The 23,448-nt window shown below is 41.7% G+C and overlaps 1 protein-coding gene and 1 pseudogene across 1 annotated transcript in view; one reads left to right on the top strand and one right to left on the bottom strand.

Annotated features, from left to right (window-relative positions):
- OCA2 (OCA2 melanosomal transmembrane protein) overlaps positions 1-23,448 on the top strand; it is a 408,608-nt gene that overhangs the window by 98,775 nt on the left and 286,385 nt on the right. The gene's annotated exons all lie outside the window — the stretch shown is intronic.
- LOC115515619 lies at positions 19,264-21,858 on the bottom strand (annotated as a pseudogene).

Genomic DNA, 23,448 nt, shown 5'->3' with positions numbered 1-23,448 from the left:
GGCTATTGTTGATAGTGCTGCTATAAACATGGGGATGAATGTGTCCCTTCAAAACAGCATACCTGTGTCCCTTAGACAAATGCCTAGTATTGCAATTGCTGGGTTATAGGGTAGCTCTATTTTTAATTTTTTGAGGAACCTCCATACTGTTTTCCAGAGTGGCTGCACCAGCTTGCATTCCCACCAGCAATGCGAAAGAGATCCTCTTTCTCTGCATCCTTGCCAACATCTGTTGTTGCCAGAGTTGTTAATGTTAGCCATTCTGACAGGTGTCAGGTGGTATCTCATTGTGGTTTTGATTTGTATTTCCCTGATGAGGAGTGATGTTGAACATTTTTTCAGGTGTCGGTTGGCCATCTGGATGTCTTCTTTGGAGAAGTGTCTATTCATGTCTTTTGCCCATTTCTTCACAGGGTTCTTTGTTTTTTGGGTGTTGAATTTGATAAGTTCTTTATAGATTTTGGATACTAACCCTTTATCTGATATGTCGTTTGCAAATATCTTCTCCCATTCTGTCAGTTGCTTTGTAGTTTTGCTGATTGTTTCCTTCGCTGTGCAGAAGATTTTTATTTTGATGAGGTCCCAGTAGTTCATTTTTGCTTTCATTTCCCTTGCCTCCAGAGACGTGTTGAGTAAGAAGTTGCTGTGGCCAAGATCAAAGAGGTTTCTGCCTGCTTTCTTCTCGAGGATTTTGATGGCTTCCTGTCTTACGTTGAGGTCTTTCATCCATTTTGAGTTTATTTTTGTGTCTGGTGTAAGAAAGTGGTCCAGGTTCATTCTTCTGCATGTCGCTGTCCAGTTTTCCCAGCACCACCTGCTGAAGAGACTGTTTTTATTCCATTGGATATTCTTTCCTTCTTTTTCAAAGATTAGTTGGTCATACGTTTGTGGGTCCATTTCTGGGTTCTCTATTCTGTTCCATTGATCTGAGTGTCTGTTCTTGTGCCAGTGCCATACTGTCTTGATGATTACAGCTTTGTAGTATAGCTTGAAGTCCGGGATTGTGATGCCTCCTGCTTTGGTTTTCTTTTTCAAGATTGCTTTGGCTATTCTGGGTCTTTTCTGGTTCCATACAAATTTTAGGATTATTTGTTCTAGCTCTTTGAAGAATGCTAGATGTTATTTTGATAGGGGTTAATAATAATGCTGGTGTTATTTTGATAGGGGTTGCTTTGAGTATGTAGATTGCTTTGGGTAGTATCGACATTTTAACAATATTTCTTCTTCCTATCCAGGAGCATGGAATCTTTTCCCATTTTTTGTGTCTTATTCAATATCTTTCATAAGCTTTCTATAATTTTCAATGTACAGATTTTTCACCTCTTTGGTTAGATTTATTCCTAGGTATTTTATGGTTTTTTGTACAACTGTAGATGAGATCAATTCCTTGATTTATCTTTTTGTCACTTCATTGTTGGTGTATAGGAATGCAACCGATTTTGTGGATTGATTTTATATCTTGCAACTTTGCTAAATTCATGAATCAATTCTAGCAGTTTTTTTGTGGAATCTTTTGGGTTTTCCATATAGAGTATCATGCCATCTGCAAAGAGTGAAAGTTTGACCTCCTCCTGGCCGATTTGGATGCCTTTTATTTCTTTGTGTTGTCTGATTGCAGAGGCTAAGACTTCCAATACTATGTTGAATAACAGTGGCAAGATGGACATCCCTGTCTTGTTCCTGACCTTAGGGGGAAAGGTCTCAGTTTTTCCCCACTGAGGATGATATTAGTGTCGGGTCGTTCATATATGGCTCTTATTATCTTGAGGTATGATCCTTCTATCCCTACTTTCTTGAGGGTTTTTATCAAGAAAGGATGGTGCATTTTGTCAAATGTTTTCTCTGTGTCTGTTGAGAGGATCATATGGTTCTTGTCCTTTCTTTTATTGATGTGATTAATCACATTAATTGTTTTGTGGATATTGATCCAGCCCTGCATCCCAGGTATAAATCTCACTTGGTCGTGGTAAATAATTTTTTTTAATGTATTGTTGGATCCATTTGGCTAATATCTTGTGGAGGGTTTTTGCATGCATGTTCATCAGGGAAATTTGTCTATAGTTCTCCTTTTTAGTAGGGTCTCTGTCTGGTTTTGGAGTCAAGGTAATGCTGGCTTCATATAAAGACTTTGGAAGTTTTCCTTCCGTTTCTATTTTTTGGAACAGCTTCAGGAGAATAGGTGCTAACTCTTCCTTAAATGTTTGGTACAATTCCCCTGGAAAGCCATCTGGCAATGAACTCTTGTTTTTTGGGAGATTTTTGATTACTAATTCGATTTCCTTACTGGTTATGGGTCTGTTCAAATTTTCTATTTCTTCCTGTTTCAGTTTTGGTAGTGTATATAATTCTAGGAATTTGTCCATTTCTTCCAGATTGCCCATTTTATTGGCATATTGTTGCTCATAATATTTTCCTATTATTGTTTTTATTTCTGCTGTGTTGGTTGTGATCTCTCCTCTTTCATCTTGTTTTTATTTATTTAGGTCCTTTCCTTTTTCTTTTTGATCAAACTGGCTAGTGGTTTATCAATTTTGTTAATTCTTTCATAGAACCAGCTTCTGGTTTCATTGATTTGTTCTACTGGGTTTTTTGGTTTTTTTTTTTTTTTTTTTTTTGGTTTTGATAGCATTAGTTTCTGCTCTAATCTTTATTATTTCCTGTATTCTGCTGGTTTTGTGTTTTATTTTCTGTTCTTTTTCCAGCTCTTTAAGGCATAAGGTTACGTTGTGTATCTGAGATCTTTCTTCCTTCTTTAGGAAGGCCTGGATTGCTATATATTTTCCTCTTGTGACTGCCTTTGCTGTGTCCCAGAGGTTTTGGGTTGTGGTGTTATCATTTTCATTGGCTTCCATGAACTTTTTAATTTCCTCTTTTACTTCTTGGTTAGCCCATTCATTTTTTTGTAGGATGTTGTTTCATCTCCAAATATTTGTTACCATTCCAAATTTTTTCTTGTTGTTGGTTTCAAGTTTCATAGCACTGTGGTCTGAACATATGCACGGTATGATCTCGATCTTTTTGTACTTGCTGAGGGCTGATTTGTGTCCCAGTGTGTGATCTTTGTGGAGAACATTCCATGTGCACTGGAGAAGAATGTATATTCTGGTGCTTTAGGATGAAATGTTCTGAATATATCTGTTAAGTTCATCTGGTCCAGTGTGTCATTCAAAGCCATTGATTCCTTGTTGATTTTTTGACTAGATGATCTGTCCATTGCTGTGAGTGGTGTGTTGAAGTCTCCTACTATTATGGTGTTACTGTCGATGAGTTTCTTTATGTTTGTGATAATTTATTTATATATTTGGGTATTCCCACATTTGGCACGTAAATGTTTACAATTGTTAGGTCTACAATTGTTAGGTGGATAGACCCCTTGATTATGATATAATGCCCTTCTGCATCTCTTGATACAGTCTTTATTTTAAAGTCTAGATTTTCTGATATATATGGCTACTCCGGCTTTCTTTTGTTGACCATTAGTATGATAGATGGTTCTCCATCCCTGTACTTTCAATCTGAAGGTGTATTTAGGTCTAAAGTGGGTCTCTTATAAACAGCATATAGATGGATCTTGTTTTCTTATCCATTCTGTTACCCTATGTCTTTTGATTGGAGCATTGAGTCTATTGATGTTTAGAGCAAGTACTGAAAGATACGAATTTGTTGCCATTATGTTGCTTGTACAGTTGGAGTTTCTGATGGTGTTCTCTGGTCCTTTCTAAGTTTTGTTGCTTTTGGTATTTATGTATGTATGTATGTATGTATGTATGTATGTATGTATGTATTTTTTCATCTTTTCTCCCCTCAGAGAATCCCTTTAAAATTTCTTGCAGGGTTGGTTTAGTGGTCCTAAACTCCTTTAATTTTTGTTTTGTCTGGGAAACTTTTTATCTCTCCTTCTATTTTGAATGAGAACCTTGCTGGATAAAGAATTCTTGGCTGCATATTTTTCTGATTCAGCACATTGAATGTATCCTGCCACTCCTTTCTGGCCTGCCAAGTTTCTGTGGATAGGTCTGTTGCAAACCTGATTTGTGTTCCCTTGTAGGTTAGGGACTTTTTTTCCCCCTTGCTGCTTTTATGATTCTCTCCTTGCCTGAGTATTTTGTGAATTAGAGTATGATATGCCTTGTTGATGGTCAGTTTTTGTTGAATCTAATGGGGTTCCTCTGTGCTTCCTGGATTTTGATGTCTGTGTCTTTCCCCAGGTTAGGAAAGTTTTCTGCTATGATTTGCTCACATAACCCTTCTACCCTTATTTCTGTCTCTTCCTCTTCTGGGATCCCTATGATTCTGATGTTGTTCCTTTTTAATGAGTCACTGATTTCTCTAAGTCTTAAATCGTGCTCTTTTGTCTTAATCTCCCTCTTTTTTTCTGCTTCATTTTTCTCTATAAGTTTGTCCTCTATATTGCTGATTCTGTGTTCTGTCTCATCCATCCTTGCTGCTGCAGCATTCATCTGTGATTGCAGCTCAGGTATAGCATTTTTAATTTTATTATGACTAGTTTTTACTTCTTTTATCTCTTCAGAAAGGGATTCTAATCTCTTTTTGACTCCAGCTAGTATTCTTATTATCGTGATTCTAAATCCTGGTTCAGACATCTTGGTTGTATCTGTGTTGATTAAGTAACTGGCCATCATTTCTTTGTGCTTTCTTTTGGGGTGAAGTCCTTCGTTTTGTCATTTTGAAGGGAGAAAAGGAATTAATGAGGTAGAAAAATTAAGATTAAAGATAATTAAAATTAAGAAAATATTAAAATTAAAAATACACAGACACAAAATCGAATAAATGATGCTAGATCCTAGGTGTGTTTTGGTCTGCGCGTTGAAAGTGGTTTGACAGATTAGAGAAAAAAAAGGGGGGGTAAAAAGGAAATCATTTGAGAATTTGAAAAAATGAATACACTGAAGTAGACTAAAATAAAATGATGGAAGTAAATTAGAATTTGAGAACATTTACACAAAAGTAAAAAATATAGTAAAAAATTAAAGAAAAATATTTTTAATAAAATTGAAAATAAAAATGAATTTTTTTTCTGTTTCTGTATTCAAGAAAAAGAAGTAAAAAAGAGGAAAAAAATTGAATAGATGGACATGCTAACAGATTGAAATATGACTGAAATTACTTCATTTTCTCCTAGAAGTCTGACTATGAAGTGCTTTATAGCCCATAAACTAATTAGGTGGTGAGACCTGTGTTCTTGAAAGGGAGGTTGGCCCAGTTGGGTGGGGCTCAGTATAACAGCTCCATTCTCCACTAGATGGCGCTGCTTACATACTAGGGTGGAGAGTTGTGGCGCTTGTAGGTTGGTATGCGCATGTGTGGGAGCGGTGAAAATGGCGTCACCCAGCTCCCCAGTCTCTAGTATCCTTCTCCCTGATCAGCAATCACACACCCATTATCTCTCTTCAGCTTTCGTCCACGCTACAGTTTTTCACTGTCTGTGACCAGGCCCCAGTCAGTACCTCTCTCCTGAGTTTTGTCTCAGATGTGGCTGTTTTCCCTGGCCCCTTACTTCTGAAGGACTGTGGCTTTAACCCATTCTGCCCCTCTGCAGAAGGGTCTCACAGAGCAATGGCCGAATGATCAATGGCTGAATGTCAGCTGTACCCAGGAATGCTTGCTGGACCATGCTGCTTTTGGTACCCCGAGACTGCAGCCAGGTGTCAGCCCACCCCAGAAAACGTTTGTGAGATAGTGTAGCAGCAGAGTTTCAGGGATTATGGAAAATCACAACACACATCTGGCACCAGACTTCAAATTTAATGACCTTGTTCCAGCACCAGCAAATGTGGCCATTTTCTGGGGTCTGCTGGGACCAGGTGGCTTCAGCAGTCTCTACCAAATGTCCTTCCAGCAGTGGAACCACTTTTCCCTGTGTGGCCCAAGAACCTCCCGGACTCCACTCTTTTCTTGGGGATTCACCCTTCCTACCAGAGCACCTCCAGGTATTGAGTTGTGGAGTTTCAGACTTTGCACTCTCCTTGTTTATAGTCTTAATGGAATTTAAACCCTCTCCTTTCTCCTTTCTCCTCTCTCCCTTTTTAGTTTAGTCCCTGTGGCTGTTTCTAATTTTCCACTTTCTCTCCAGTTGCTTTTGGGGAGGGGTGCTTTCCCATATTCTTCCCACCCCCATCTCTGTCTTCTCTCTACCCGCAAAAGCACCTCCCTTCCCATGGTTTCTTGCTCCCCAAGTTCACCTCTCCACACCATGTACCTGCTGAATTCTGTGGTTCAGGTTGTGCAGATTGTTGTGTTAATACTCCAATCAGTTTTCTAGGTGTGCAGTGGTTTAGTATTGGTCTGGCTACATTTCATGGACTTGAGACACACAAAAAACTTCCATGCTCTTCCGCCATCTTGGCTCCGCCTTCTCCCTCTTAGCACTTCTTTAGCTGCATCCTACATTCTGATAAGTTGTATTTTCAATTTCATCTAGTTCTATCTTTTTTTTTAATATATGAAATTTATTGTCAAATTGGTTTCCATACAACACCCAGTGCTCATCCCAAAAGATGCCCTCCTCAATACCCATCACCCACCCTCCCCTCCCTCCCACCCCCCATCAACCCTCAGTTTGTTCTCAGTTTTTAACAGTCTCTTATGCTTTGGCTCTCTCCCACTCTAACCTCTTTTTTTTTTTCCTTCCCCTCCTCCATGGGTTTCTGTTAAGTTTCTCAGGATCCACATAAGAGTGAAACCATATGGTATCTGTCTTTCTCTGTATGGCTTATTTCACTTAGCATCACACTCTCCAGTTCCATCCACGTTGCTACAAAAGGCCATATTTCATTTTTTCTCATTGCCACGTAGTATTCCATTGTGTATATAAACCACAATTTCTTTATCCATTCACCAGTTGATGGACATTTAGGCTCTTTCCGTAATTTGGCTATTGTTGAGAGTGCTGCTATAAACATTGGGGTACAAGTGCCCCTATGCATCAGTACTCCTGTATCCCTTGGATAATTTCCTAGCAGTGCTACTGCTGGGTCATAGGGTAGGTCTATTTTTAATTTTCTGAGGAACCTCCACACTGCTTTCCAGAGCGGCTGCACCAATTTGCATTCCCACCAACAGTGCAAGAGGGTTCCCATTTCTCCACATCCTCTCCAGCATCTATAGTCTCCTGATTTGTTCATTTTGGCCACTCTGCCTGGCATGAGGTGATATCTGAGTGTGGTTTTGATTTGTATTTCCCTGATAAGGAGCGACGTTGAACATCTTTTCATGTGCCTGTTGGCCATCCGGATGTCTTCTTTAGAGAAGTGTCTATTCATGTTTTCTGCCCATTTCTTCACTGGGTTATTTGTTTTTCGGGTGTGGAGTTTGGTGAGCTCTTTATAGATTTTGGATACTAGCCCTTTGTCCGATATGTCATTTGCAAATATCTTTTCCCATTCCGTTGGTTGCCTTTTAGTTTTGTTGGTTGTTTCCTTTGCTGTGCAGAAGCTTTTTATCTTCATAAGGTCCCAGTAATTCACTTTTGCTTTTAATTCCCTTGCCTTTGGGGATGTGTCGAGTAAGAGATTGCTATGGCTGAGGTCAGAGAGGTCTTTTCCTGCATTCTCCTCTAAGGTTTTGATGGTTTCCTGTCTCACATTTAGGTCCTTTATCCATTTTGAGTTTATTTTTGTGAATGGTGTGAGAAAGTGGTCTAGTTTCAACCTTCTGCATGTTGCTGTCCCGTTCTCCCAGCACCATTTGTTAAAGAGACTGTCTTTTTTCCATTGGATGTTCTTTCCTGCTTTGTCAAAGATGAATTGGCCACACGTTTGTGGGTCTAGTTCTGGGGTTTCTATTCTATTCCATTGGTCTATGTGTCTGTTTTTGTGCCAATACCATGCTGTCTTGATGATTACAGCTTTGTAGTAGAGGCTAAAGTCTGGGATTGTGATGCCTCCTGCTTTGGTCTTCTTCTTCAAAATTACTTTGGCTATTCGGGGCCTTTTGTGGTTCCATATGAATTTTAGGATTGCTTGTTCTAGTTTCGAGAAGAATGCTGGTGCAATTTTGATTGGGATTGCATTGAATGTGTAGATAGCTTTGGGTAGTATTGACATTTTGACAATATTTATTCTTCCAATCCATGAGCAGGGAATGTCTTTCCATTTCTTTAAATCTTCTTCAATTACCTTCATAAGCTTTGTATAGTTTTCAGCATACAGATCCTTTACATCTTTGGTTAGATTTATTCCTAGGTATTTTATGCTTCTTGGTGCAATTGTGAATGGGATCATTTTCTTTATTTGTCTTTCTGTTGCTTCATTGTTAGTGTATAAGAATGCAACTGATTTCTGTACATTGATTTTGTATCCTGCAACTTTGCTGAATTCATGTATCAGTTCTAGCAGACTTTTGGTGGAGTCTATCGGATTTTCCATGTATAATATCATGTCATCTGCAAAAAGTGAAAGCTTGACTTCATCTTTGCCAATTTTGATCCCTTTGATGTCCCTTTGATCCCTTTTGTTGTCTGATTGCTGATGCTAGAACTTCCAACACTATGTTAAACAACAGCGGTGAGAGTGGGCATCCCTGTCGTGTTCCTGATCTCAGGGAGAAAGCTCTCAGTTTTTCCCCATTGAGGATGATGTTAGCTGTGGGCTTTTCATAAATGGCTTTTATGATCTTTAAGTATGTTCCTTCTATCCCAACTTTCTCAAGGGTTTTTGTTAAGAAAGGGTGCTGGATTTTGTCAAAGGTCTTTTCTGTATCGATTGACAGGATCATATGCTCCTTCTCCTTTTTTTTGTTAATGTGATGTATCACGTTGATTGATTTGCGAATGTTGAACCAGCCCTGCATCCCAGGAATGAATCCCACTTGGTCATGGTGAATGATTCTTTTTTATGCTGTTGAATTCGATTTGCTAGTATCTTATTGAGGATTTTTGTATCCATATTCATCAGGGATATTGGCCTTTAGTTCTTTTTTTTACTGGGTCTCTCTCTGGTTTAGGAATCAAAGTAATACTGGCTTCATAGAATGAGTCTGGAAGTTTTCCTTCCCCTTCTATTTCTTGGAATAGCTTGAGAAGGATAGGTATTATCTCTGCTTTAAACGTCTGGTAGAACTCCCCTGGGAAGCCATCTGGTCCTGGACTCTTATTTGTTGGGAGATTTTTGATAACTGATTCAATTTCTTCGCTGGTTATGGGTCTGTTCAAGCTTTCTATTTCCTCCTGATTGAGTTTTGGAAGAGTGTGGGTGCTCAGGAATTTGTCCATTTCTTCCAGCTTGTCCAATTTGTTGGCATATAATTTTTCATAGTATTCCCTGATAATTGTTTGTATCTCTGAGGGATTGGTTGTAATAATTCCATTTTCATTCATGATTTTATCTATTTGGGTCATCTCCCTTTTCTTTTTGAGAAGCCTGGCTAGAGGTTTGTCAATTTGGTTTATATTTTCAAAAAACCAACTCTTGGTTTCGTTGATCTGATCTACAGTTTTTTTAGATTCTATATTGTTTATTTCTGCTCTGATCTTTATTATTTCTCTTCTTCTGCTGGGTTTAGGCTGCCATTGCTGTTCTGCTTCTATTTCCTTTAGGTGTGCTGTTAGATTTTTGTATTTGGGATTTTTCTTGTTTCTTGAGATAGGCCTGGATTGCAATGTATTTTCCTCTCAGGACTGCCTTCACTGCATCCCAAAGCATTTGGATTGTTGTATTTTCATTTTCGTTTGTTTCCATATATTTTTTAATTTCTTCTCTAATTGCCTGGTTGACCCACTCATTCGTTAGTAGGGTGTTCTTTAACCTCTATGCTTTTGGAGGTTTTCCAGACTTTTTCCTGTGGTTGATTTCAAGCTTCATAGCCTTGTGGTCTGAAAGTATGCATGGTATAATTTCAATTCTTGTAAACTTATGAAGGGCTGTTTTGTGACCCAGTATATGATCTATCTTGGAGAATGTTCCATGTGCACTCGAGAAGAAAGTATATTCTGTTGCTTTGGGAAGTAGAGTGCCAAATATATCTGTCAAGTCCATCTGATCCAATGTATCATTCAGGGTCCTTGTTTCTTTATTGACCGTGTGTCTAGATGATCTATCCATTTCTGTAAGTGGGTGTTAAAGTTCCTTGCAATTACCACATTCTTATCAATAAGGTTGCTTATGTTTATTAGTAATTGTTTTATATATTTGGGGGCTCTGGTATTCGGCGCATAGACATTTATAATTGTGAGCTCTTCCTGATGGATAGACCCTGTAATTATTATATAATGCCCTTCTTCATCTCTTGTTACAGCCTTTAATTTAAAGTCTAGTTTGTCTGATATAAGTATGGCTACTCCAGCTTCCTTTTGGCTTCCAGTAGCATGATAAATAGTTCTTCATCCCCTCACTCTCAATCTAAAGGTGTTCTCAGGTCTAAAATGAGTCTCTTGTAGAGGGAAAATAGATGGCTCTTGTTTTTCTTTTTTTTTAATTTTTTTTTCAACGTTTATTTATTTTTTTGGGACAGAGAGAGACAGAGCATGAACGGGGGAGGGGCAGAGAGAGAGGGAGACACAGAATAGGAAACAGGCTCTAGGCTCTGAGCCATCAGCCCAGAGCCTGACGCGGGGCTCGAACTCACAGACCGCAAGATTGTGACCTGGCTGAAGTCGGACGCTTAACCGACTGCGCCACCCAGGCCCCCCGATGGCTCTTGTTTTTTTATCCATTCTCATACCCTGTGTCTTTTGGTTTGTGCATTTAATCCATTTACATTCAGTGTTATTATAGAAAGATACGGGTTTAGAGTCATTGTGATGTCTGTATGTTTTATGCTTGTAGTGATGTCTCTGGTACTTTGTCTCACAGGGTCCCCCTTAGGATCTCTTGTAGGGCTGGTTTAGTGGTGACAAATTCCTTCAGTTTTTGTTTGTTTGGGAAGACCTTTATCTCTCCTTCTATTCTAAATGACAGACTTGCTGGATAAAGGATTCTCAGCTGCATATTTTTTCTGTTTAGCACACTGAAGATCTCGTGCCAATTCTTTCTGGCCTGCCAAGCTTCAAAAGAGAGATCAGTCACGAGTCTTATAGGTCTCCCTTTATATGTGAGGGCACGTTTATCCCTTGCTGCTTTCAGAATTTTCTCTTTATCCTTGTATTTTGCCAGTTTCACTATGATATGTCGTGCAGAAGATCGATTCAAGTTACATCTGAAGGGAGTTCTCTGTGCCTCTTGGATTTCAATGCCTTTTTCCTTCCCCAGATCAGGGAAGTTCTCAGCTATAATTTCTTCAAGTACCCCTTCAGCACCTTTCCCTCTCTCTTCCTCCTCTGGATACCGATTATGCGTATATTATTTCTTTTTAGTGTATCACTTAGTTCTCTAATTTTCCCCTCATACTCCTGGATTTTTTTATCTCTCTTTCTCTCAGCTTCCTCTTTTTCCATAGCTTTATCTTCTAGTTCACCTATTCTCTCCTCTGCCTCTTCAATCTGAGCTGTCGTCGTTTCCATTTTGTTTTGCATTTCTTTTAAAGCGCTTTTCAGCTCCTCGTGACTGTTCCTTAGTCCCTTGATCTCTGTAGCAAGAGATTCTCTGCTGTCCTGTATACTGTTTTCAAGCCCAGCGATTAATTTTATGACTATTATTCTAAATTCACTTTCTGTTATATTATTTAAATCCTTTTTGATCAGCTCATTAGCTGTTGTTATTTCCTGGAGATTCTTCTGAGGGGAATTCTTCCGCTTGGTCATTTTGGATAGTCCCTGGTGTGGTGAGGACCTGCAGGGCACTTCCCCTGTGCTGTGGTGTATAACTGGAGTTGGTGGGCGGGGCCGCAGTCCGACCTGATGTCTGCCCCCAGCCCTCCGCTGGGGCCACAGTCGGACTGGTGTGTGCCTTCTCTTCCCCTCTCCTAGGGGCAGGATTCACTGTGGGGTGGCGTGGCCCGTCTGGGCTACTTGCACACTGCCAGGCTTGTGATGCTGGGGATCTGGCATATTAGCTGGGGTGGGTAGCTAAGGTGCACGGGGGCAGGAGGGGCAGGCTTAGCTCGCTTTTCCTTAGGTGATCCACTTCAGGAGGGGCCCTGTGGCAGTGGGAGGGAGTCAGATCCGCTGCCGGAGGTTTGGCTCCGCAGAAGCACAGAGTTGGGTGTTTGCATGGAGTGAGCAAGTTCCCTGGCAGGAACTGGTTCCCTTTGGGAGTTTGGCTGGGGGATGGGTGGGGGAGATGGCGCTGGCGAGCACCTTTGTTCCCCACCAAACTGAGCTCTTTCGTCAGGGGGCTCCGCAGCTCTCCCTCCCTTTGTCCTCCAGCCTTCCCGCTTTCCTAGCAGAGCTGTTAACTTATGACCTCCCAGATGCTAAGTCACGCTTGCTGTCAGAACACAGTCCATCAGGCCCCTCCGCTTTTTGTCAGCCAGACTCAGGGGCTCTGCTTGGCCGGCGAGCCGCCCCTCCGCCCTCCTGCCAGTCCGTGGAGCGCGCACCGCCCTGCTGTCCTTCCTACCCTCTTCCGTGGGCCTCTCATCTGCGCTTGGCTCCGGAGACTCCGTTCTGCTAATCCTCTGGCATTTTTCTGGGTTATTTAGGCAGGTGTAGGTGGAATCTAAGTGATCAGCAGGACGCGCGGTGAGCCCAGCGTCCTCCTACGCCGCCATCTTCCCTCTCTCCTTGCCAAAATAATTTCATTGAAACGAGGATTATTTTCAGTTCCCCACATAGGGCGATCTGGAGAGGAGAGCTTGATCCAGCGAGACCAGATAGAATGTTCTAACAAAACCTCCAGAGTAATTAACAGGCGTTATCTACCCAAGGAATGGAACAAATAGGAAGTTCAGGTTCTAAGGAGCTGCCTTGTTTGTGCCAGTGGCCCCACACTAGCTCTTTATTAATTGCACCACCTGGGATGCTGATAGCGAACTGAGCTTTGGAACATTTCAGGCCTGGCATGGAATGCAGTTTTTACACAAGTGTCTTGTGGTTCAGAAATCCGATTTCACAGCTTATCTTCCGTTAGATGAAAGTGTTTATGGTGTGTCTGGAGCTGGAGTAAGTTCCTGCGGGTGCCCAAGAGCAGGGGCCTCCTCTCTCCTCTCATTAACTTGCTGATGCCTAACTGCACTGACACAGCGGTGAGATACCGGGGAGAGCGCTAGTTCTATCTTTTAAATCTTACTTTGAAACTCCCTCTTTGACCCATAGATTAGTTAAAAGTATGTTCTTTAATTTCCAGATTTTTAGAGATTTTCCTGTTGTTTTCTGTTACTGAATTATAGTTTAATTTACTTAAGGTCAGAGAACTTATTCTGTATGACTTCAGTTCTTTAATATTTGTTGAAAAATTTTTTATGCCCTAGGTTTATGGTCCATTTTGTTGAATATTCCATGGGCTTAATGTAATATGATTTTCCCACTGTTTTATAACACTAATGCTACTTGCAAATAGAAATTGTTTATACTTAGGCCAAGCAATAACTTGTGAAACTGAAATACTGCTGTTTTTTTGTGTTTGTAATTTGATATAGAAGGTGGAGGATGTTGCAGAAGTTTTAGGAAAATAGTATGCTTGACCTTGTGTTTCTGAAACTCCTGTGCTTCCAGAATCCCCTGGGAGCATTCCCATATTATGAGGGGGAGATCTGGATGCATACTTAGACCTGTGGGCTTTCTAAAAGCAGAGTCAACATTGTGGCATTCCTAGGATCTACTGTAGGAGTCCACTCTAGGTGTAGAATTTGCCTTAGGTGAGGACTGAGAAGTTATTTAAGTCTGGGGTAGAGCTGTTTTCCCAGAACCTTAGGGGTCTGGTGGGTCCTGCTGTTGCCATCTGCACCCTTCCTCACTAAGAGAGAGTGGGTCTTGGGGTGACCTGCAGATCTTCTCATCTGCCCTCCCTCTCTGCTGCTGCCAGCTACTCTCCTTATGCATTATGCCCTCCTTGACCCCTCTTGGCCTGCTCTACTGTAGCTGTGTCATACTTTGCACTTTCTATTGTGCCATCCAGTTCATTCATTATGTGAGTTGTGTGTTATCTGCAATTTTGTTCTGTACTGATTCCTGGTGCCTCATACAGAACCTGGCACAGAGTAAGTGCTCAATAAATATTTATGAAACAAGAATGTTCCCAGAGTGTCTTTAGATATTTGACCAGGTACTGAGGTCCTACTCTGCGTCTAGTCTAACCTGGCTTTTGGGAGTGGGAGCACCATCCACCTCTGACCCATGAGTGAATGACTGTCTGGCAATGAAGCATCAGGTAGGGTTCCCTTTGGCCTTTTAATAGCTTCATGAGATGAAATAATTTCAGGAAGTTCTCTAGGTTATTTAAACTTCTTGTCCTATAGATAATCCTGTTTGGCACTTTCTTAACTGAAGATTTGGGGTTGTATTTCTCATCCTTGTAAAGTAGTTCTTGGTAAAGCTCCAAAGAACAAAATTGGATCAATCTTTCTAATTCTTGAACTTTGCATATTTAATAGGGTTTCTGGAGATTTCCCAATGCAGCATTCTAAAAATTCCGTTATCACAGTGAAGGCTTCTGTGCCCTTATACTATATGAAATCATATTGAAACAGTGTGACACGGTCTTAATGACAAATATTTCACAATATAAAGGAAATAATACTTTTCCCCTATGTGCCCCCCATTTAATATCTGGAATTATGTTTTAGGAAGAATTGCTGCCACGGGTTCCTTTCTGTTGGAAACAAGGAGGTTTTTCTTTCCTTTTCACTCACTTTATCTAATTGAAGCAAAATGATGTAGCCTTTGTGTGAGATCATGTGTCATTGCCCTGGGTCCTTTAATTTAGAAGCTCATAAAGCATTTGGTTTAAAAATTAACTGTGAAATGAAATTCAAAATAGATGAATAGAGAACACCTCTAGTATTCCAGGGGGCCTTTACTTTAATCTCCAGAAATGGGAGGTGCATTTGGAGAGAGGTGAGATGCTATATTTCACAATGCAATGTACATACCCCAGTGCCATTTTCCAGTGGAAGCCTCCAAGTCAAGCCTTCCTAATTTTTGTTATTGTATTTTGCAAGGCTGAAATTTAAATTATAGCTGTGGCTAATGGCTCTGCCCCCTAATTCATTTCCCTTTGTCTGCAAGTCTTTTCTTATTGCTGAGATGTTACTGTCGTGATTCACAGAACATATTGCTTCTAGTAGCATCTGGCAGACTTTGTCTAGCAGGCTCCATTACCTTGTTCCAGAGATGCCTTTCTTTTTCTTCTTTGAAGTCAGAGACTTCAGAATTGCAAGAGAGCTGGTGGATTATGTAATACAATTCCTTTACTTAACAGAAAAATATGCTGAATTTCAAATACACTTTTGTAATTGAAAGAGTTGGATGGGGCATGAATCTTCTAACTATACTTGGCCATGCTGTCTACATTTCTTCTGATAAGATCACAACAATTTCAAGGGTTTTCAAAGCAATTCATTAGAAAAATATCTGGTATTTTGTAGATTTGTCTTGAAGGAAGTGTCCCAGCACTCCTGAAGGTTGTTACCCATGCCCTTGACTGTTCCTGGACATGCAGTCTGTGAACTGAATTATCTGTTTTGAAGCTAGATCAAGTTAAGAGGTATGCGTGTGTGGGCGGGGGGTGGGGAGGATGATAGTGCATAAAGAAGGGCCACAGTGGGACCTGAGAGCTTTAACTTCAAAGAAAATAGTGATGCTATTGATACCTAGCAGAGCTAATGTGTGAAAAGGCAAGCACAGCTCTGAAAATTCTGTGTTAATAGGACCTCCACCATAATCTCATGAAATGGGCTTTATTATTATACCCACTTTATAGGTGAGTAAATTGAAGCTCAGGGAAGTTAAATTGCTTGCTAAAAGTCCCTGAACTGGTAAAGGTGAAGTAGGGGCTCAACCCTTGCTTCTACCTAGGCTGCATCACTTGTCAAGGAGCAGGGAAATGTCTGAAGCCAGAATTGCAAAAGCTAGACAAAGAGTGAACAAATGTCTGTTATGGCATACCATGGTCCAGCTTTGTGTTTGCAAATGTTATATTATTTAATCCCCAAAACATGTGGTAGTCCAGAACCTGTGAATATATGACCTTATAAGGCAGAAGAAATTTGCAGATGTGATTAAGTTAAGGGCCTTGGGAGAGTATATTGGATTATCCAGGTGGGCCCAATTCCTTGAAAGTGGAGAACCTTTCCCAGCTGTGGGTAGGAGACATAATTATGGAATAAGGGTCATAGAAAGGTGATGTGATTACTTTTTATCCACTGTTGATAGCTTTGAGAATTGAAAAGATGGGCATTGGTTCTGGAATATGGATAGCCTCTAGAAACTGGAAGAGCTGAGGAGATGGATTCTTCCTAGAGCCCTCAGAAGGAATGCTGTCCTGCTGACTGTATGTTGGGTTTCTGACTTATCAAAGTATAAGTCTGTGCTTTTTTAAGCCACCTACTTTGTGACAGCAGCCCTAGGTAACTAACATAGGAGGTTCCCATGAGGGAGGTGTTACATTCCTGTTTTATAGCTGGAGAAACCATGCAGAAGACAACTTGATACAGATCTCAGCTGTGGTTAAGTGGGAAAGGCAGGACTGAACTCATCTTCTTCCATGACCACCTACGTCCTCTTAGGAGGGAGAGTGGAAGTATCAAAGGTTGCCACATGGTTGCTGAGCTTCATTACATAACTGAGAATTGGGGCCTCAGCTTAGCTGCCTCGTCTCAAACATGTGGGTGGTGCAAGGAGCTGATTGCCCTTGTGTATATGCAAGAAGAAATCAGAAGTTGATAGGTGGGGGCTTGCCTTTTCTCCCAGTTTTATGATTAATCAAAAGACCTGGCTGCTATGAGCTGGATGCATCAATTGGGAGGACATTTGGGGCAAGTGTGTGTGTGTGTGTGTGTGTGTGTGTGTGTGTGAGTCAGAGTGTGAGGAGGGTGTAGAATGTGTGTGTGTGCAAGTGTGAGATGGTTGATGCTGCATGAGTGTGCAAGATTATAGATGTGTGTGAGTGTAAAACTCAGTGGATGTGTGAGTGCAAGATTGTGTGTGTCTGTGTGTGCTTGTTAGTGTGAGTGTGATTTTGTGTGTGCATGTGCATGAATATGAAACTGAATATGAGTTGAATGTATGCATAAGATAGATCCCAGTGCTACTTTGTCTTCATGTCACTGGATTACCTCTGGCACCACAATTGGGCTGCTCTGAGGCAGGGGTGGAGAGTCTGACCTATTGCCCGCACCTGGCAGTTTGGAGAATTGATTCCCTGGAGGCCTGGGTGCCCTCAGGATTAGAAGCAGACAAGTCCTGACCACAGGGGAGTGTCCACACCCAAGTCCTGGCCTGAGCTTCAGTTTGCATGTCTCCCCACATGATCTCCTTTAGGAGATGGGGCTCAGGATCAGGGTGCAGGAGGCACTGCCATGCCCCCTCAGCAAGGGCACATCACACTGAGGACAGGGATAGGCTTATATCCTTTCCTTTACCACTTGAGACCTCCCAGGGTGTGGACCTGATCTAGCACTGGGGAGGGATGGGAACAACAAGGGGCAGGTGGCATCAGGGCACATCTACTGGGGACAGGGAGAGTGATGGGAGCAGTGGGCTATTTCTTTCTCCCATCTGTTTTGCTTCTATGGTCTAGCTTGGGCAAGTCTTTTGATAGTACAGTACAGTTTCATTGTTCTTGAAAGTTATTTTATTTGCTGATAATGTGTTATTTTCTTTTACAAGTGGAAAACAAATATTTTGTTTTAAAATCTTTGCTACATGTCATTATTTTTATTACTGTAAAGCTCAGCACAGATGCCAGCAGTACACAAATGGCCAACAAGAAAAAAAAATAAAACCCTGAAGGAAAATCAGAAACAAAACCCCCAGAGCCTCGTCTCCCTCCCCTCTCCTTCCCCAAAAGCCCTATAATAACTGTACAATATTATAGTCCTGATCACATTTAAAAACAATTATTAAAAACAAGGATTCCATTGGAAGCTCAACTTTTTGGATTCTTAAACTGTGATATAAATATATATGTATACGGTATGTGTGCACATAGAATAAAAAAAAAATCTCCTTTTCACCTCCACTACCTGGCACCAGACTGGAGACAAAAGGGAGAGAAACCCAGTAATGATGTTCTCTCGGCCTCTCTAAGGCCATCTATGCTCCTCAGTCTCCTATGGCTACGTTTAATATGTCTTCTCCTTATTAATTCAGTCTTGCACTTAAGATACTGGCCTGAGCCAATTAAAAAAAATGGCTGCTACACATGACTGTTACCTGAGAAATGTACAGAGAGAGAGTAATAACATGTATCTGCATTTATATGGCTATAGTTAACTCTGTGACCCTGTTAGAATGGGAGTCCAGGCCCCATCTATCACATGGATTCATACCCTTGTATCATAAAGCAAAATCCAATCTTAAGATTGGAGGGAGCAAAGAGGAGGAACTATAGGTCCAAAACAGACCCAAGTCTCAGTTTCTAGTCAGACTGAACTGGGAATGGGATGAAGGAGGCTACTTTGCAAGACTTGGTTTAAACTCCAGCAGTGAAGATTTCCCTGGGACTGCTAATCCAAGAAGTTGAGTTTCCATGCAGAAATAACCTCTACAGAACACACATCATCTGTGATTCTCACAGAAAAATGCAGCAAGTATGGCCAAGTATGGGGTTTTAAAAGGGGGTTATCTTCACACCCTAAACATCTGTAATGTTTGCAGATATTCTCTATAAGGTGAGAGCACCAAAAGCAGGAATGACCCAGCTTTACTACTAAATATGTTCGATGAGAGACAAGCCATACCAAAAGACTTTATATATCTGCTTAGAGTTGCATATTGGCTGGGGATAGATGTAAGTGCAGCAAAGATGTTTGTTTAAATACTCTTTGGCTGCAATACTAAGTGGAAAATACATAGAAGATTTAACTCCTTAGGACTCTTTGAAAATTACATGGAAAAACAAAGATAAAATCTGAGACAAATTCTGCATAACTCCCTAATAGGGAGAAAAAGATAGAGAAACACACATGTGCATGCACGTACACACACACACACACACACACACACACACACACACTCTTTCCTTCTCCCTCTCTCACTTCCTCACTCACTAGGCAGCAGAAAGAGCCTATGCTCACTTCCTAAAGCCATACAGGTATATGTAACCTACCATGTTTCATGATCTTCAAATAGGAGGACATTTCTCCTCTCCTCAACCTTATTCACAATTTCTTTCCCAAAACAAGCCACAGTATCCAAGGCAAATAGTGGATGAATGGATGTTAGTTTCTCTAACCTGCCTATTGACCCTAGCAAAAATAATTTCTGCAGAAATCTCTGGTCAGGAGGTGTAAGGAAAGGCATTCTTAACTTCACCCAGCCTCAGTTTTTCAAAGATCCCCAAAGCCTTCAGGATTTACCCCATTTCTTCTCAGAGGCAGGAGGGCAAGGAAAGGCCAGAAGGGGAAGGGGTACACATTAGGGGTGAGGGAAATGATGGGAGAGGGACTTTTGTTTTCTTTACAGAAACATTTGCTTTTTAAAAACAAACAGTGACTTTCCTCCCCCACCCCTTATCCTCACCCCAATAGTTCTATTCTGAAAAGGAGGGAAACATAATTAGGTCAGGAAATTCTTCATTGTTGTAGCTGTTGCTCTGGTCTCCCAGCATGGACAGCATCTCCTGGAAGACCTCAGGCGGGCCAGGTTGCTATGCTGATAGCTGTTGCTCTCTAGAACTTGAGCGATGATGAGGCTGCTGGCCCTGTTCCTGTGGCCAGACTTACACCCTCTGCTGTCTGTGTCTGGAATTGTCCTGTAGTCTGTCCAGTCTCAGGAGCAAAGTTGGATCCATGATTGGTGAGACTAGGGGAGGCAGCAGCACCAGGTGATGCAGTTGAAGCACCAGGGAGGGACATGGGGCTGAAGGAGGATGGAGTCTGAAAGCTTCCCATACCAAACTGGGAAGAACGAGTCTTGGCTGTAGCCTGAGTAGCCACCTGCTGGACAGAGAAGTCTGGGCGGGTGCTAGGGTCCAAGTTGGGGCTCCTTGGGGTGAGTTGGAGTGGTGGGAAATCTGGGCCAACATCTGCCCTGCAGAAGCTGATGGCTGGACGATGGTTACAGGAGAGGCCAGACCACTATTTCTGAAATTCTCTGCCGGCCGGGGGTGGGGGTAGGAGGGAATGTGTTGTCCTGTGAGAATAGCTGTTGGATGGCAGGGACAGTGCTGGAGGAAATGCCTTCACTCTGATCTGCACTGATGTTGGAGTAGATTTCTGAAAATCTTGGATCTCTATCCTTGGCAAACAGACCATCTGACTTCTCAAGGGGCTTACTGTGTTCTGGCCCTGTGGTTGTTACAGGCTGAACAGAAACCTGGGAATGACTATAGCCAGCCAGTCCATCGCTTCCTGATACCACATCCAATTCTGTTTGCTGTTGATGCTTCCTGGATGCCAACTGCCCTGAGCCCATCTCTAAGGGTAAATTAGCCATGGGACCTACCTGTGGTCTCTGGATTGTGTTGGACAGTGTAGGCCTTGGTTGATGGCTGGAGTTCTTCACATTGGTGTTGGTACAGATGGTGTACTCAATTTCATCTGAGTAAGTGTTCTGGAAAGTAAAGGAGCTGGTTCTCATCCAGAGCCATTCCCGGTTCTTAGATCAGAACCGGAACATGACAGACAGCACTTGGCCTTTTAACTTAACCACTTGTTACAAGCTGTCTCTTAGAAGCTGTTGGTCTTCAGGATGAGAGAATTCTACAATATTCTTTCCTAAGAGTTCCTGTGGTTGGTAGCCAACAGTAGCCACACAGCGGTGTTCCACAAAAGTGAATATCCCCTCAATGTTGTGCCGTGAGATGAACTCTGTTGGTTGACAAATGTTACTCATGTCTGTACAGTTGGGAGAACTGGTTACCTGTAGTCTGCCAATGGCCACTAGGCAAAATTTGCTCCCCTGGCCAGCCTCTGGATCATCATCTGGGAGGGAGACACCTGCTGGGGGCCAGGCCTTGATATAGCCTGTGCAGTGGACCACCACAAAATGAGGTTCCCCATTCTTCACAGAGCCAAGTCCATTCCTGCATCTGTTCCTCACAAAGCTCAGTCTATTCATGGAGACTGGGTCCACAGAGCTATTGCTGCACCTTCTACAGCAAATAAATGATCTCCTTGAGCCCATACACATCTTCATGGAAGACTGTTGGCCTTCCTTTTTCACTGTTCCAGTCTTCAGGTCTGGAAGGATACGCCCTGTCAGGTCATTTTCTGAAGTGGAAAGCTGATCATGAAGTTTGTCCACATCATCTGGATGCACCTGATCATAGGGTGTGCTACCAAACCATTCAGACTGGTTCAAAACAGGGGTCACTGAGTCAGAGATGTAAACTACCCGACCTATCTCACATGAGACAATAAACAGAAAGCCATCCGCTGCCTCCAAGATCAAAGGTTTGAGTTCCTGATCAGTGAGGAACGAAGGCTTGTAGGTGCCATCAGTGGATGTATTCCCAGTTCCTCACAAGGAATTCATGTGAGAGACTGCCATGGGTAAGATGGTTAGCTTGTCTGGTTTTTGAGCCAGGGCACTACAGGTGGGCACCATGTCTGACAGTTCTGTGATGTAGGCTGTCATCTTGTTCCATTGCCCCTGTTCAATTTCACTGTGATTTTCCCTGGTGAGTCTCTCTTTATCTGCAGAGCTCTGCTCATCATCCAACCTGGCAAGTCACTCCTTATCATTAGACATCTGATCATCATCACACCTCAAAAATTTACCTTCTCCATCATCATTAAAATCCAACCCTGGTCACCACTTAATAGCCCTGTGGACAATGGCTCCTCCACCTTGAATCCCAGCCCCAGGGTTTCCTGAGGCAATGGCTGGACCCAGTGATGGTACATCTGATGTCATTTCTGGGTAGCTCAGTTGGTTAAGCATCTGACTCTTGATCTCAGCTCAGGTCTTGATCTCACAGCTGTGAGTTCAAGCCCCACGTTGGGCTCTGCACTGGTTGTGAAGTTGGGGTTAGCAGCAGCGGCTGCCTTGGCCGCAGATGCCACTACCTACGCACACCCCCCCCCCAGTGGGAGGAGCCACCACCACCGAACTGGGGGAAGGGGGAGGGGAGAGCCACTCCCCAAACGCGGTACCCTACAGCCACCACCGCTACCACGGAATCCAAGATCGACAATGTGTTATTTAAAAGATTCTCTTTTGGTATTCTACAGAACTCTTCCCTCTTTTCCTCATTTCTTCCTTTTTTCTTCCTTCCTGTCTGCCTGCCTGCCTGCCACTTTTAGAGCACTGGAGGTCTGGAATGCACAGATTTCTAAAAATTTCTAAATTGACACATAACATCGTGTAAATTTAAAGGGTACAACATCTTGACTTGTACATTTGTATATTGCAGTATGATTACCACTGTAGTTTAACCAACATTTCTATCACAGTTACATAATTATCAATTCTTTTATGTGGTGAGAATAATTAAATCTAGTCTCTTAGCAACTTTGAAGTTTATGATACAGTACTGTTGACTATAATCACTATGCTGTACATTAATTAGATCTCCAGAACTTACTTGCCCTCTGGTTGCAAGTTTGTACCCTCAAACATCTCCCCAATTGCCCGCCCCCCACCTCCCCCCGTCCCTGGTAACCACCATTTTGCTCTGTTTCTATGTTTGGCTATTTTAGATTCTACATATAGGTAAGTTCATACAGTAATTTGCCTTTCTCCATCTGACTTATTTCATTAGCATAATGCCCTCAAGGTCCATCCTATTGTCACAAATAGCAGGATTTCCTTTTTCTCACGGCTGGATAATATTCCATTACACACACACACACACACACACACACACACACACACACCATATCTTCTTTATCCATTGATGGACAATTAGGTTGTTTCAATATTTTGGCTATTGTGAATAATGCTACAATGAACATGGGGGTGTGAATATCTTTTTGAGTCCTGTTTTTATTTCATTTGGAAGTAAAGGAAACAGACATACCTAATGTGGTATTTTCATCCTGTGGTGAAAATAATTTCCATTTGATGATATGTGACCATAGAGCAGTCATTTTGGAAGAATGTTAAAAGGAAGTTGTGGGAAACTTCAAACAACATGTTTTTCTAAACTCTATTTCAATTTTTAGGATATAGTCACATGAAAAAATAGTGTTTGGTAACATCCTAATTCCCTAAATGGATCTGTGGAATTGTAGCCACCTATTGTGATTCTCCAAAGCCAGAAGAGTTAACAACTGGCATATTTCTTTTACTGTGGTAGCTAAGCTTCTGTAGTTTCTTAGCAGAAATGTTTGTAGTATGCAATAGGAATTTGTACCTTATGAACTTAGCCCTGAAAATTCAGTGACACAATTATTCTTATTTTCCTTTTTGAGGAGAAACCTAATCTGTCCTCCTAGGCAACAGAGGATCAATTGGTTACTGGATCTGTTTTGTATGATTGAGGACTGCTGCAGATGACACCTTTAAGC

This window comes from Lynx canadensis, chromosome B3, assembly GCF_007474595.2.
Source record: "Lynx canadensis isolate LIC74 chromosome B3, mLynCan4.pri.v2, whole genome shotgun sequence".
In the NCBI taxonomy this organism is placed as follows: Eukaryota; Metazoa; Chordata; class Mammalia; order Carnivora; family Felidae; genus Lynx; species Lynx canadensis.
Note: the sequence above shows the minus strand (reverse complement) of the source record. Positions and strands in the feature narration are given on the sequence as shown.